Source organism: Apium graveolens, chromosome 9 (assembly GCF_009905375.1).
Source record: "Apium graveolens cultivar Ventura chromosome 9, ASM990537v1, whole genome shotgun sequence".
NCBI classification, from domain to species: Eukaryota; Viridiplantae; Streptophyta; class Magnoliopsida; order Apiales; family Apiaceae; genus Apium; species Apium graveolens.
In genome coordinates, this window is record NC_133655.1 from 57,849,826 (window position 1) to 57,863,020 (window position 13,195).

Genomic DNA, 13,195 nt, shown 5'->3' on the forward strand with positions numbered 1-13,195 from the left:
AATTACAGCTTTAGCAGCAAGGAACTCTTGGATAAAGCTCTACCAGTTCGCCGCGGGGTCAATCTTCACATGCCTCATGGAAACTACCCAAACCCTTTAAACATCAGGGGCCCCACCGAAGACAATGGCCCAGTCATACTCCTTAGTTCCCTTAAACGCTTTCTTTTCAGGATCTTTCTTTGTAGCAAGCTTAGCCCTCAGCCCCTCAAGATCCTTCTCTAACTTTTTCAGCACGATCCTTTTCAGCCTTAACATGTTCCTTCAACCCGGATTCAACAGTCCGGAATGACTCTCTGGCTTCATCAAGCTCCTCCCTAAGACGATTAACCCAAGACTGTTCACTTTCAGCCCTTTTATTATCATCCCTTATCTCATTAAAAACTATATCCGAATAAACGGCTATGGCCCCACCCATCTACACAAAAATAACAAACAAAACAAATTATAAAAAATCATAAGTCAAAATAAAAATAGGAAAAAAATAGTCACATACCTGACCGCAATGCCCAGTTACCTTCCTAAATGCAATCGCAAGCCCGGATCCCACCATCTCATCCCAGTCAATCGACAGGAATCTCGGACATAAAATTTGCTAGATCGACCAGGGTCCGAGTTCCAACAGGAACCGGCTCACCATCAGGCCCTTTACCTTCAATATAATAAACAACCTTCTCAACAACAATAGTTTTAGCCTTTGGAGGTTTGGACCCGGTCCCGACAGACTTCTTTTTCTTTTTCTAGGGAAGCCCATCCTCTTGGTCCGGGATGTCTTCAATCATTGGATCAGTTTCAACAGTCTCATGAGCCGACTCTATAAGATTCGGCGGTGCAGAAGACTCGACACCACCTTTTACATCAAGAGAGTCGGATCGTGCCACAGAGCCTGCTTTCTTCTGCATAAAAGGACCACCAAGGGTGTTAAACATTAAGGCATAAGCTGAAGAAGACATCACTTGAGCAAAATCAAGGTTGTAATGAGGCAAACCTGAAAAGATACAAAAAACCAAGTCAAAATATAAACAAGAGCAGAAAGCTATCCAGATCACATTCTACAAATAAAAACTAACATCCAAACTCAAATACCATTTTGTGATTTATAAAAGTGTCCCGGGTTAAATGATATCCGAGACATCCGCAGAAAGCCTTAATTTGTTGAAGAGCATGACCCTCCAAGACAATTGGATTGAATTTAGTAACAATCCCATCCTGGATGAAATAGGTATGTAGTCCAAGTCCAAACCCTTCAACATTATAATCTCACCATTCCAGTGCTTCAAAGAAGACTGGTGAATAACTTGCTTGGGAATACCCGGACCATACCCACACTCAGCTACTCAGAAACAAATCTCATAGAAAGGCTTCTGGTTGGACTTGACCAAATAAAAAGTTGATAAATAGCTTCAAGGTTGATTGATATCCAGATTTATTGCAGCAAGCAAGGAACCATGTAATCGATTTGATTCCACTGGGTATACTTTGCATTGGAGAAATCCTATAAACGTACTTACAAAGGTGCTTTACAAACATATGCCTATAAGGATTCCACCCGGACCTCAAATGCTTCATCAATATCGGAACAAAGCTATCAACTGACCAGTGAAAGATTCTTTCACCCGTCTGTTAGTCGCTAAACACGCGCTAATAATACACGCAAGTATACGCATTCACAAGTAATATAGAATCTTTTCTAGTTCGTTCCCACAAAGACTGTATTGGTTAACTAATTAATTCATGCACTTAAGCAACAATGTATGGTTATTATTCAATTCTAAGATGATAACAAAGTGAGGTTGATTTTAACTAAGAATTAAACTAACAATTATAACTAAGAGAATAAGATTGATTAAATTAATATATATGACAAACATGGGATTCTAACTTCATTAAATACTTCATTCAATAGCCTTATTGTTCTCAACCTTAGCATGCAATGGTGATGACACTAATCAGACAACACGAAACTGATAAACGCCAACTTTCGTTGCACGAGTACCATACTACCAGACATCCACAAAAGAGATAAAAGCTGAATAGACACCAATGATATTGAGACCCTATATGTCTATAGAATTTGATAATATAACGGTTTAAGCACAAGTTATCTATCTTGATTACACATGACAAGTAAGATGATTAAAATTACCTACGAATCATGCATAACAATACATGAACCTATGCCAGCATGGAAAGTTCAAAATCCTTAAATTTACTGTCGCTTCATTAAGAATTAACACTCTATCTTATAAGTTCGCGACGCTCATAAGACGAGTACACATAACCAATACTGGCTATCAATCAATCACCACATACTAAGGCATCGAAACAATTTAACTAAAGAAATCCATAAATAAATCCGCTAGAACCCCACGATAACGATTAGCCCATAATCAGACTCATCATCAACGTGGGTTTCGATGAAAGCATGGTATAAAAAACGCAGTCTTTAACGAATAGATAAAACCAAGTACAAAATAAGAGTAAGGTTCACAAGTAAGAAAACTAGCATCCATATACAACTTAAAACAAAGATTCATAAGTAAAAACAAAATCTTCTTCGACTTCGTTAAATCGTGCTAAAAACGGTCTTCTTACGGCTCTCCTTGTGCTCTGGTACGTCTCTCTCGTGAAAGCGTTCTTATTTGAATATATATAGCAGTCCTTTGCAATCTGGAAGTCTCCCCACTTAGAATCGAATAAGAATCAGGATTCATATTTTTCGCACCGGCGCGGGTGTGCGCTATTACAGCGCGGGCGCGCTGCCTTTCTGGAATCTTGGCATGGCCGTTCGCTATCATAGCGCGGACACACCGTCCTTCTGGGAAAAACTCAGATTTCATCTTTTTCCTTGCTGCTTCGAGCCGAATTTCCACGAGCTTTTATTCCAACACCATATTGACACCAAACTAGCACCAAAATAATGCTAATTCATCTGATTCACAGATTAATTCCTGAAATGCAAAAACACTAGAAAACACGTTAAAACACTTAACAACTTGAGTACAAATGCATCAATTCAAAGCTTATTAGAGCATTATAAAGTGTCATAAATGCCACTCAATATACCCCCAAACTTGAATCGATGCTTGTCCTCAAGCATAAATAGACTTAAAGAACAAGAGAATAAAATGCATAAATGCAACTAATATGAATGCAATGATCCCAATAGAATAACTCAACCACTCAACAAGCAACATATCAACAAATGCAGCTACTCGCAAAAAGACCAATTAAATCATAAAAATCAACTTACAACTAGAGACGTGCGTGTGTGCAGATGCTTACAGATATACTATCGCAACTAGATCAACAATCATGACTCACTACTTATCAAGACAATCGCAAGTTTATAAACAGAATAAAAGCTGGACTCGAAATAATTTATAACACTTCAATTTTTATATCGGAGATTTATATGGATTCATGCTTTTATTCAAAACAAAACAAACACATATGCTTATTTGATTGTGCAATGAGTGAGGTCCACAAAAAGCTTATATAATAGTACCCATGTAGCGAACGTTAGGTTAGTGGATCCCAGACTATAAAAGCCTTAGGTCACTAGGCACAAAGTCCCCTAAGAACTTTATAACTCGAGTACTAAAGAGCCCACTCGTGATCAATTATACATAACACTTTTTTTTCTTTCAATGAATTTCTGAATGAGTGTGTTTCGCTCCATCTCAATCAACCCTAGACTATTCATATAAATATGATCCGGCTACTAGCCATTTGACATCTAGCCACACAACTAGCAATGAAATCCAATTTTCTCCATTTTTTTTAAATATCCATGTCTTTTATTATTAAGAGAATATCCTAAATTCTAAATATAAACAAGCGATTAAACCTCGACAAACCAACAAACCATGACTAAGATCTAGCACTCTAGCAACCTATAAGACTTAGTGAAATATAAGTGTCTCTAGCATACAAATCAACATAATACGACTTAACATCCCTAAACACGACATCACTACACTAACATCAATATCTCAAGTCAATCAAAAAATCATCTGAGGGATCATGTTATAATGCAAATGCATGAAAACTATATGAACAAATTAACATAAAACTATCAAAATAAAAAAAAACTATATGGCAAAATATGCAACTATATGAACTAAACTATCATGAATATGCAAACTATACGAGACTCATACAAAAACATATTCCTTCATCTACTACCCCCAAACTTAAAATATTAATTGTCCTCAGTGAAGGTAATAGTAAGGAATTCAGGCATACCTACTCAGAATCAGGCTCCTCACCCTCAACGGATGGAGTGTCGGGTGTGTCCGGAGGTGGATACACGGAATCCTCACCAAAAACTGGCCACTGGATATCAACACTGGTGGCTCTAAAAGCTGTCTCAAGTGCCTGGGTGAGATCACGTGCGAACCTGCTATGGATGTCATGCATCGCATCCATCCTCCGTGCCAGACGCCTATACTCTTTCGTGCTCATGCTAGCTCCCATATTAGCTTCTTCCTCCTCCTCATGCGCCTGCTGCGATGGCCCTGCCTCATCTTCTAGCTGAGATCTCCATACAGTCCTGCTCGTCTGAGTGGCCCCAGCAGCTGGCCTCCCACCAGATAGGTGGTCAAAAGTATAACCAAGCCCCTTCAGATCGGGCTTGCCTCCATCCCATTCTTGCATCATAGCCAAAGTAGTGCTATCAATAGGAGCACTCGGGATCTGCAACTGCTGGTGTGCGGGATCTGCTGGCATGATGTTAGCACATATAAAAGCGTTCCATGCATGGGCAAACATGTTCATTCTGGAAGCCGAGAATGTAGAATACTCGGTCGTGCCCCTCTTGATCTTCCAGTGAGTATCGGGCTGGCACAGAGTAACAATAATAAGATCCAGATCAAAGTCCTCTGGAGTCTTATCATTTCAGGTGTCCTACCCGGGCTTCCTCGCGGGTTGCTCAATCACAGTTCTGATAGCCTCTGCACTATACTCCACCGTCCTCCCTCGAACCAGCGTGAAGCCATTCTTCTTGGCCTTGGCATTCGCATAGAACTCACGAACAACACTCATGACACAGCAGTGGGTGCCTCGTAAATAGGAACCATCTCAAGAATCATCTCCCACAGCTGACCATCCTTCCCTGATGGCAGAAAACCTCGTTCCTTGATGATTGGCTTCGAAAGAAGCCTAGTATACTCTGCTTCAGCCTCGGGAGTAGAGAACCTTGGCCTTACACCACCCACAGTTGATGAATCGGTGGTGCTGCTGTCGACTTGTGTTCTTTGTCTCTTGGGTGCCATTGGAAGTGAGTAGAGAGAATAAGAGTTTTGTTTAAGAGAGAATTTGTGAATTGGTGGAGAAGTTTGTGTATGAGGTGTATGTATATATAGGTGGTGAAAAGAGAATTATATATAGAATAGAAGTGGGATTTGATTATGGGAATAATGGGAGTAATGGGTTTGATTTTGAGAGGAAATTATGGGATGTGGGAGAGTAAAAATCGGTTTGATATTGATTTTTGACTAAAAATCCCGATTTTCTCTTGAAACTGCTGTTTTATTTTTTTCTGAGTCGGGACACGGCGCGGCCGTGTGCTGAGACAACGCGGGCGTGCGCTACTTCTGCCAAATTGGCGCGGACGTGCGCTGTAACAGCGTGGGCGCGCCATGTTTCTGTGAAATCAGCGCGGCCGAGAGCTAGGACAGCGCGGACGCTCCAAGCTTCTGAAGTGAGCCCTAAATTTTTTTCTTTTTCTGATTTTTTTTGTGATTTTCTCTTTTCTTCTTGCTTCCTCTACTTATTTATATATTATAAACTTGGGTTGCCTCCCAAGAAGCGCTTCTTTTACGTCGCTAGCTCGACATAGAACCTTGAGCTCAAACGGACAATAGAACGACACTAACCAACTCGCAATTTGCCGTGTCACCATAGTAATGCTTCAACCTCTAACCATTTACCTTGAATTCCTGGCCCGGATCATTCTCAAAAATTTCCATCGCTCCATGTGGAAACACAATTTTGACAATAAACGGCACTGACCATCTTGACTTCAACTTTCCAGGAAAAAGACGGAGACGAGAGTTGAACAATAGAACATGTTGCCCCGACATAAATAATTTGAGCACTAAACCCCGATCGTGCCACCTCTTGACCTTCTCCTTATACATTTTGTTATTCTCATAAGCTTGAAGTCGAAACTCGTCGAGTTCATTTAATTGAAGCATCTTCTTCTTTCCAGCCGCATCCAAGTCTAGATTCAACTTCTTCAAACCCCAGTATGCCTTATGCTCGAGCTCCACCGGAAAATGACACCCCTTACCATAAACAACTGAAACGGCGATATTACCAATGGAGTCTTATATGCTGTTCTATAAGCCCAAACAGCTTCATCACGCTTCAAAGACCAATCTTTCCTCGATGGACCTACAACTTTCTCTAAAATGTGCTTGATCTCTCTGTTAGATACCTCTGCTTGACCATTCGTCTGAGGATGATAAGCTGTAGCAATGCGATGATTCACATTATACCTTTTCATCATAGCAGTGAACTTGCCATTGCAAAAATACGACCCCTCATCACTGATTATGACTCTTGGAGTTCCAAACCTTGTGAATATCTGCTTATAAAGAAAATTAAGCACCACTTTCACATCGTTCTTTGGCAACGCCTTAATTTCAACCCATTTCGACACGTAATCAACCGCCAACAAGATATACTGATTGTTACAAGATGAGACATATGGCCCCATGAAGTCAATTCCCCAAACATCGAAGACCTCAACCTCGAGAAACACATTAAGAGGCATCTCATCCCTCTTAGACATATTACCCACATGTTGACATCGATCACATTTCAAAACGAATTGTTGAGCATCTTTAAATAATGTCGGCCATAAGAAAACTGCTTGAAGAACACGAGCTGCTGTCTTTTATCCACTATAATGTCCTTCATAAGCCGTTGAATGGTAATCTCACAAGATCTCCCCCCGTTTCGCTGTAAGGAATACATCTCCTGATGATTTGGTCAGCTCCTTGCCGAAAAAGAAACGACTCATCCCACATTTACCACTTCACTTCATATAAAAACTTCTTCATTTGAGCATAAGATAAGTCGGGAGGCATGATATTACTGATAAGGTAGTTCACAATGTCTGCAAACGATGGTTCTTCTTCTTGCACTCCAAACAACTACTCATCGGGAAAATACTCATTTATCAATGTCTTATCCAATGAAGTAGCATTAGGATTTTCTAAACGCGAGAGGTGATCACCGACTTGATTTTCAGTTCCTTTTCTGTCCTTGATCTCTAGTTCAAATTCTTGAAGCAAAAGAACTCATCTAATCAATCTAGGCTTCGAGTCCTTCTTTGAGACGAGATATCGAATTGCAGCGTGATCAGTAAAAACTATCACCTTAGTCCCAAGTAGATAAGATCGAAATTTCTCAAAACCATAGACAATAGCCAAAAGCTCTTTCTCCGTAGTAGTATAATTCAATTGAGCACCATTTAGGATCTTACTAGCATAGTAAACCACATGAAATATGTTGTTCTTCCTCTTCCCAAGAACTGCTCCAACTGCATAGTCATTTGCATCGCACATCATCTCAAAAGGTTCATTCCAATCAGGCGCAGTTATGACCGGTATCGTGATTAAACTCTTCTTTAATGTCTCAAAAGCTACAAGGCATTCATCATCGAACTTGAAAGGAACATCATTCTCTAGTAAACTGCACAATGGCTTTGAAATCTTAGAGAAGTGTTTGATGAAACGCCTGTAGAAACCCGCATGACCAAGAAAACTGTGAAATCCCTTAACAGAAATAGGAGGAGGAAGATTCTCAATGACCCCCACCTTGGCCTGATCCACCTCAAGACCCTTACTAGAAACCTTGTGCCCAAGTATAATGCCTTGTCGTACCATAAAGTGACATTTCTCCCAATTGAGAACCAGATTGGTCTCAACACACCTCTTGAGGACGTGTCCAAGATTTTGCAAGCACTCATCAAATGAATCGCCAAAGACTGAGAAGTCATCCATGAACACTTCCACATTTTGGCCAATCATGTCAGAAAAGATAGCCATCATATATCTCTGAAATGTGGCTAGCGTACCACACAGACCAAAAGAAACTTGTCTGAAGGCGAAAGTACCAAATGGACAAGTGAAGGTAGTTTTCTCCTGATCTTTTGGAGCGATACAAATTTGATTATAACCCGAATAACCATCCAGAAGACAATAATACTCATGACCAGCCAACCTGTCGAGCATTTGATCAATGAAGGGCAAAGGGAAGTGATCCTTCCTAGTGGCCTTGTTTAGCTTCCTGTAGTCCATGCAACCTCTCCACCCCGTGACTGTTCTAGTAGGAATAAGCTCATTTTTCTCATTTGCTACCACAGTAATTCCACCTTTCTTTGGCACACATTGAACCGGGCTTACCCATGAACTGTCAGAAATAGGGTAGATGATTCCTGCATCTAGCTACTTAAGAATTTCCTTCTTCACTTCCTCCTTCATGATTGGATTAAGTCTTCTTTGCTGATCGACCATAGGCTTGCTACCTTCCTCTAGAAGAATTTTATGCATGCAGTAAGAAGGGTTGATTCCCTTGATATCTTCTATAGTCCATCTAATTGCCGATTTGAACTCTCTCAGAATCCTAAAAAACTTTTCCTCATCACTTCCTAAAAGGTCAGATGCAATAATAACAGGCAGAGTAGATGCATCACCTAAAACTCGTACCTTAAATGCTCAGGTACAGGCTTAAGCTCAAGAGTGGGAGCTTCCTCAATAGATGGCTTGAGGCGTTTAGGAGATTTGTTCAATTCCTCCTTTCCCAGAGATTCAAAAGGCATATCAATCTTCCCCTTCCAGGGAGAAGCATTTAAATATTGCAATTGTTCTTCACCTTCATCGTCTTCACTATCTAAATTCCCCAAGAAGGCTTTTTCTAAGGCATTTGACCTTAGCAATTGATCAAGTTCCGATGTGACCACTGAATCGACCAACTCCAATTTTAAGCACTCCTCATTATCAGTAGGAAATTTCATAGCATTGAAAACATGAAAAGTAACATCCTGATACAGAACTCGCATTGTGAGCTCACCCTTCTGCACATCTATCAAGGCTCAGCCAGATGCCAAGAAAGGTCTTCCCAAGATTATGGCAATCTTCTTATCCTCCTCGAAATCAAGAATTACGAAATCAGCAGGGAAGATGAGTTTATCTACCTTGACCAAGACATCCTCCACAATACCTCGCGGATATGTAATAGAACGGTCAGCTAACTGCAAGGTCATATAAGTCGGTTTGGGATCAGGTAAGTCCAACTGCTTGAAAATTGATAAAGGCATCAGATTGATGCTACCTCCCAAGTCACATAAGCATCTCTCAAAAGACACTTTTCCAATAGTAAATGGAATAGTGAAACTTCCTAGGTCTTTAAGCTTCGGAGGCAACTTCTGTTGCAGCACAACACTACATTCCTCCGTGAGAGCGATAATCTCTAAATCATCTAGCTTCACTTTTCGAGAGAGAATACCTTTCATAAACTTTGCATAACTAGGTATCTGATCAAGAGCCTCAGAGAAAGGTATGTTGATATGAAGTTTCTTGAACATCTCCAGAAACTTCTCAAATTGCTTGTCCAGCTTCTTCTTCTGCAGCCACTTAGGAAAAGGCGGTGGAGGATAGATCTGTTTCGCCCCTGTATTACCCTCAGGAGGAGTGTGCTCAATAGTAGTCTTCCTTGGTTCCACTTCTTCATCCTGCTGCGCTACTGCTTTCTTAGCCCCAGCTTCTTCAGTCAACTCTTGAGTTTGTTCGAAATTCGCAACCTTTCCAGACCTCAAAGTGATTGACTTTACCTGCTCCTTAGCTTCCCTCTTTCCTGGCACTTCAGTGTCACTGGGTATGCCCAATTTGATTTTCCAAGGTCTTGATAGAAACATCTTGACTTTTGCACATAAGCTTCAACTCCTTTAATTCAGATTTTTCATTAGCTTGTTACAGCTGGAGTTGTTGTCTTGGTGCATACTGCGGTTGATAAAAACCAGGGGGTTGTACTGCTTAGCTGGATACTGCTGATAAGGCTGGTTAACTGCATTCTAAGTATTGCTCCAACTGAAATTAGGATGATTGCGGTTGTTGGGATGATAGGTGGCTGGCACTGGTTGCTACGATTGCTGGAAATTGCTCACAAACTGAGCTGATTCACTAGAAATTGCACACTGATCAGTCTAATGGGCACCAGCACATAGCTCATAGACACTGGTGATTTGATTAACTCCATAATTAGTCAAAGTGTCCACCTTCATCATCAAATCCTTAAGTTGGGCAGCGATAGTAGTTGTTGCATCCAACTCCAAAATTCCTGCGACTTTTCCCTGAGTCAGCCTCTGAGAAGGATTCTGGTACTCATTAGCAGCCATCAGTTCAATATGTTCATAAGCTTCATCGTAGCTTTTAGCCCAAAAGTCTCCTCCTGATGCTGCATCGAGCATGGGTCTAGAAGTAGCACCCAATCCATTATAGAAACAATTGATAATCATCCAATCAGGCATGCCATGGTGTGGGCACTTCCTTAGCATCTCCTTATATCTATCACAAGCCTCACACTGAGATTCTCCTGTTTGCTGAGCAAACTGAGTAAGAGCATTCCTGATTGCAGCAGTCTTCGCCATAGGGAAGAATTTATTGAGAAACTTTTGAGCAAGATCTTCCCAAATGGTGATAGACCCTGCTGGTAGAGAATGTAACCAGCACTTAGCCTTGTCCCTTAGAGAAAATGGGAAGAGTCGTAACTTGATAGAATCTTCAGTCACATCATTGAACTTGAAAGTGTCGCGGATCTCGATGAAATTCCTGATGTGCATGTTGGGGTCTTCAGTAGGAGAACCCCCAAACTGAACTGAGTTATGTATCATTTGAATCGTGCTTGACTTGATCTCAAAAGTTTAGCCCTAATGGCTAGTCTGATGATGCTTGACTGAATGTCATTAATCTTAGGTTGAGAATAGTCCACCAAAAACTTGTTGGTCTCTAAACATGCGCTAATAATACACGCAAGTATACGTGTTTGCAAGTAATATAGAATCGTTTCTAGTTCGTTCCCACAGAGACTGTATTGGTTAACTAATTAATTCACATACTTAACAACAATGTATGGTTATTATTCAATGCTAGGACGATAACAAATTGAGGTTGTTTATAACTAAGAATTAAACTAACAATTATAACTAAGAGAATAAGATTGATTAAATTAATATATATGACAAACATGGGATTCTAACTTCATTAAATACTTCATTCAATAGCCTTATTGTTCTCAACCTTAGCATGCAATGGTGATGACACTAATCAGACAACACGAAACTGATAAATGCCAACTTTTGTTGCACGAGTACCATACTACCAGACATCCACAAAAGAGATAGAAGCTGAATAGATACCAATTATATTGAGACCCTATATGTCTATAGAATTTGACAACATAACGGTTTAAGCACAAGTTATCTATCTCGAGTACACAGGGCAAGTAAGATGATTAAAATTACCTATGAATCATGCATAACAATACATGAACCTATGCTAGCATGGCAAGTTCTAAATTCTTAAATTCACTGTCGCTTCATTAAGAATTAACACTCTATCTTATAAGTTCGCGACGCTCATAAGACGAATACGCACAACCAATACTAGGCTATCAATCAATCACCACATACTAAGGCATCAAAATAATTTAACTAAAGAAATCCATAAATAAATCCACTAGAACCCCACGATAACGATTAGCCCATAATCGGACTCATCATCAACGTGGGTTCCGATGAAAGCATGGTATAACAAATGTAGTCTTTATAACGAATAGATAAAACCAAGTACAAAACAAGAGTAAGGTTTACAAGTAAGAAAACTAGCATCCAAATACAACTTAAAACAAAGATTCACAAGTAAAAACAAGATCTTCTTCGACTTCGTTGAATCGTGCTAAAAATGGTCTTCTTACGGCTCACCTTGCACTCTGGTACGTCTCTCTCATGAAAACGTTCTTATTTGAATATATATAGCAGTCCTTTGCAATTTGGAAGTCTCCCTACTTAGAATTGAATTAGAACTGAGATTCATATTTTTTGCACCAGCGTGGGCGCGCGCTATTACAACGCGGGCGCGCTGCTTTTCTAGAATCCTGGCGCGATCGCGCTCTATCACAGTGCAGGTGCGCCTTCCATCTTGGAAAAACTTAGATTTCATCTTTTTCCTTACTGCTTCGAGTCGACTTTCCACGAGCTTTTATTCCAACACCACCGTGACACCAAATTAGCACCAAAACAATGCTAATTCACATGATTCACAGATTAATGTATGAAATGCAAAAACACTAGAAAACACGTTGAAACACTTAAAAACTTGAGTACAAATGCATCAATTTAAAGATTATTAGAGCATTATAAAGTGTCATAAATTCCACTACACACCGTCTCAGGCCATCTCCACTCCACATGAGAAGTTAAGTGAAAAGAAGCACAGACTACTTGGCCATCTCAATTGGGTCAGACTCACTAAATGAATCCCTCAAAACATAGTGCTTTTTGCTCACAACCATCCCGAAAAAAGTGTATCCAAAGAAGCCTTATCATAAACACCAGGATGAGTATTTGGATGCTTAGAATACTAAACAAGACTATAGTAGACAGTGTTGGTATCACCCCGTGCCTTAGTGACAAAATGGTACTTAACAACAATCCAGAAACCATCAGGAGTGAATGGCATAGACCGATCCAGGAGCTCTTTGACTCAAGGTTTTTTAATGACCTTTTGAGAAGAATAAGCCAACTTTCCCATTTTAAACTGTTTAATGTTTCTATCAATAGAATCCAGATCAAATTCTTCACTGGAGGGACCTGGGTAGCTAGAAAAGTATCTTTTAGCGTGAGCCTTGGTCCGGACCATATACCTATTATGATCAAGGTGAGTTAGTCTAGAATCCTACAATTTTTATGATATTACTAATGGTCTGGATCCGACATTTTATGTTAGTTCTCTCATAACCCACCAATCCGTACCGGCAATGTAAGACTAATCCTTCCATACATCGCTAATCGGGACTAGCATTATCTTGATTAACCTATGTCTACCAATTGAAAGACAAGCCAAGCCGTAAAAATAAGCAACCCATATCTGGGAACCCAGCACATAACCAACCCGGGTTAATAACCTTT

At 40.1% G+C, this 13,195-nt stretch overlaps 1 non-coding gene across 1 annotated transcript; it reads left to right on the forward strand.

Moving 5' to 3' along the window:
- Positions 1-10,535: 10,535 nt before the first annotated feature.
- LOC141687544 (small nucleolar RNA R71) lies at positions 10,536-10,642 on the forward strand. The gene has a single exon (XR_012561040.1). It is a non-coding gene; the product is annotated as a small nucleolar RNA R71 (small nucleolar RNA).
- The last annotated feature ends 2,553 nt before the right edge of the window (positions 10,643-13,195 follow it).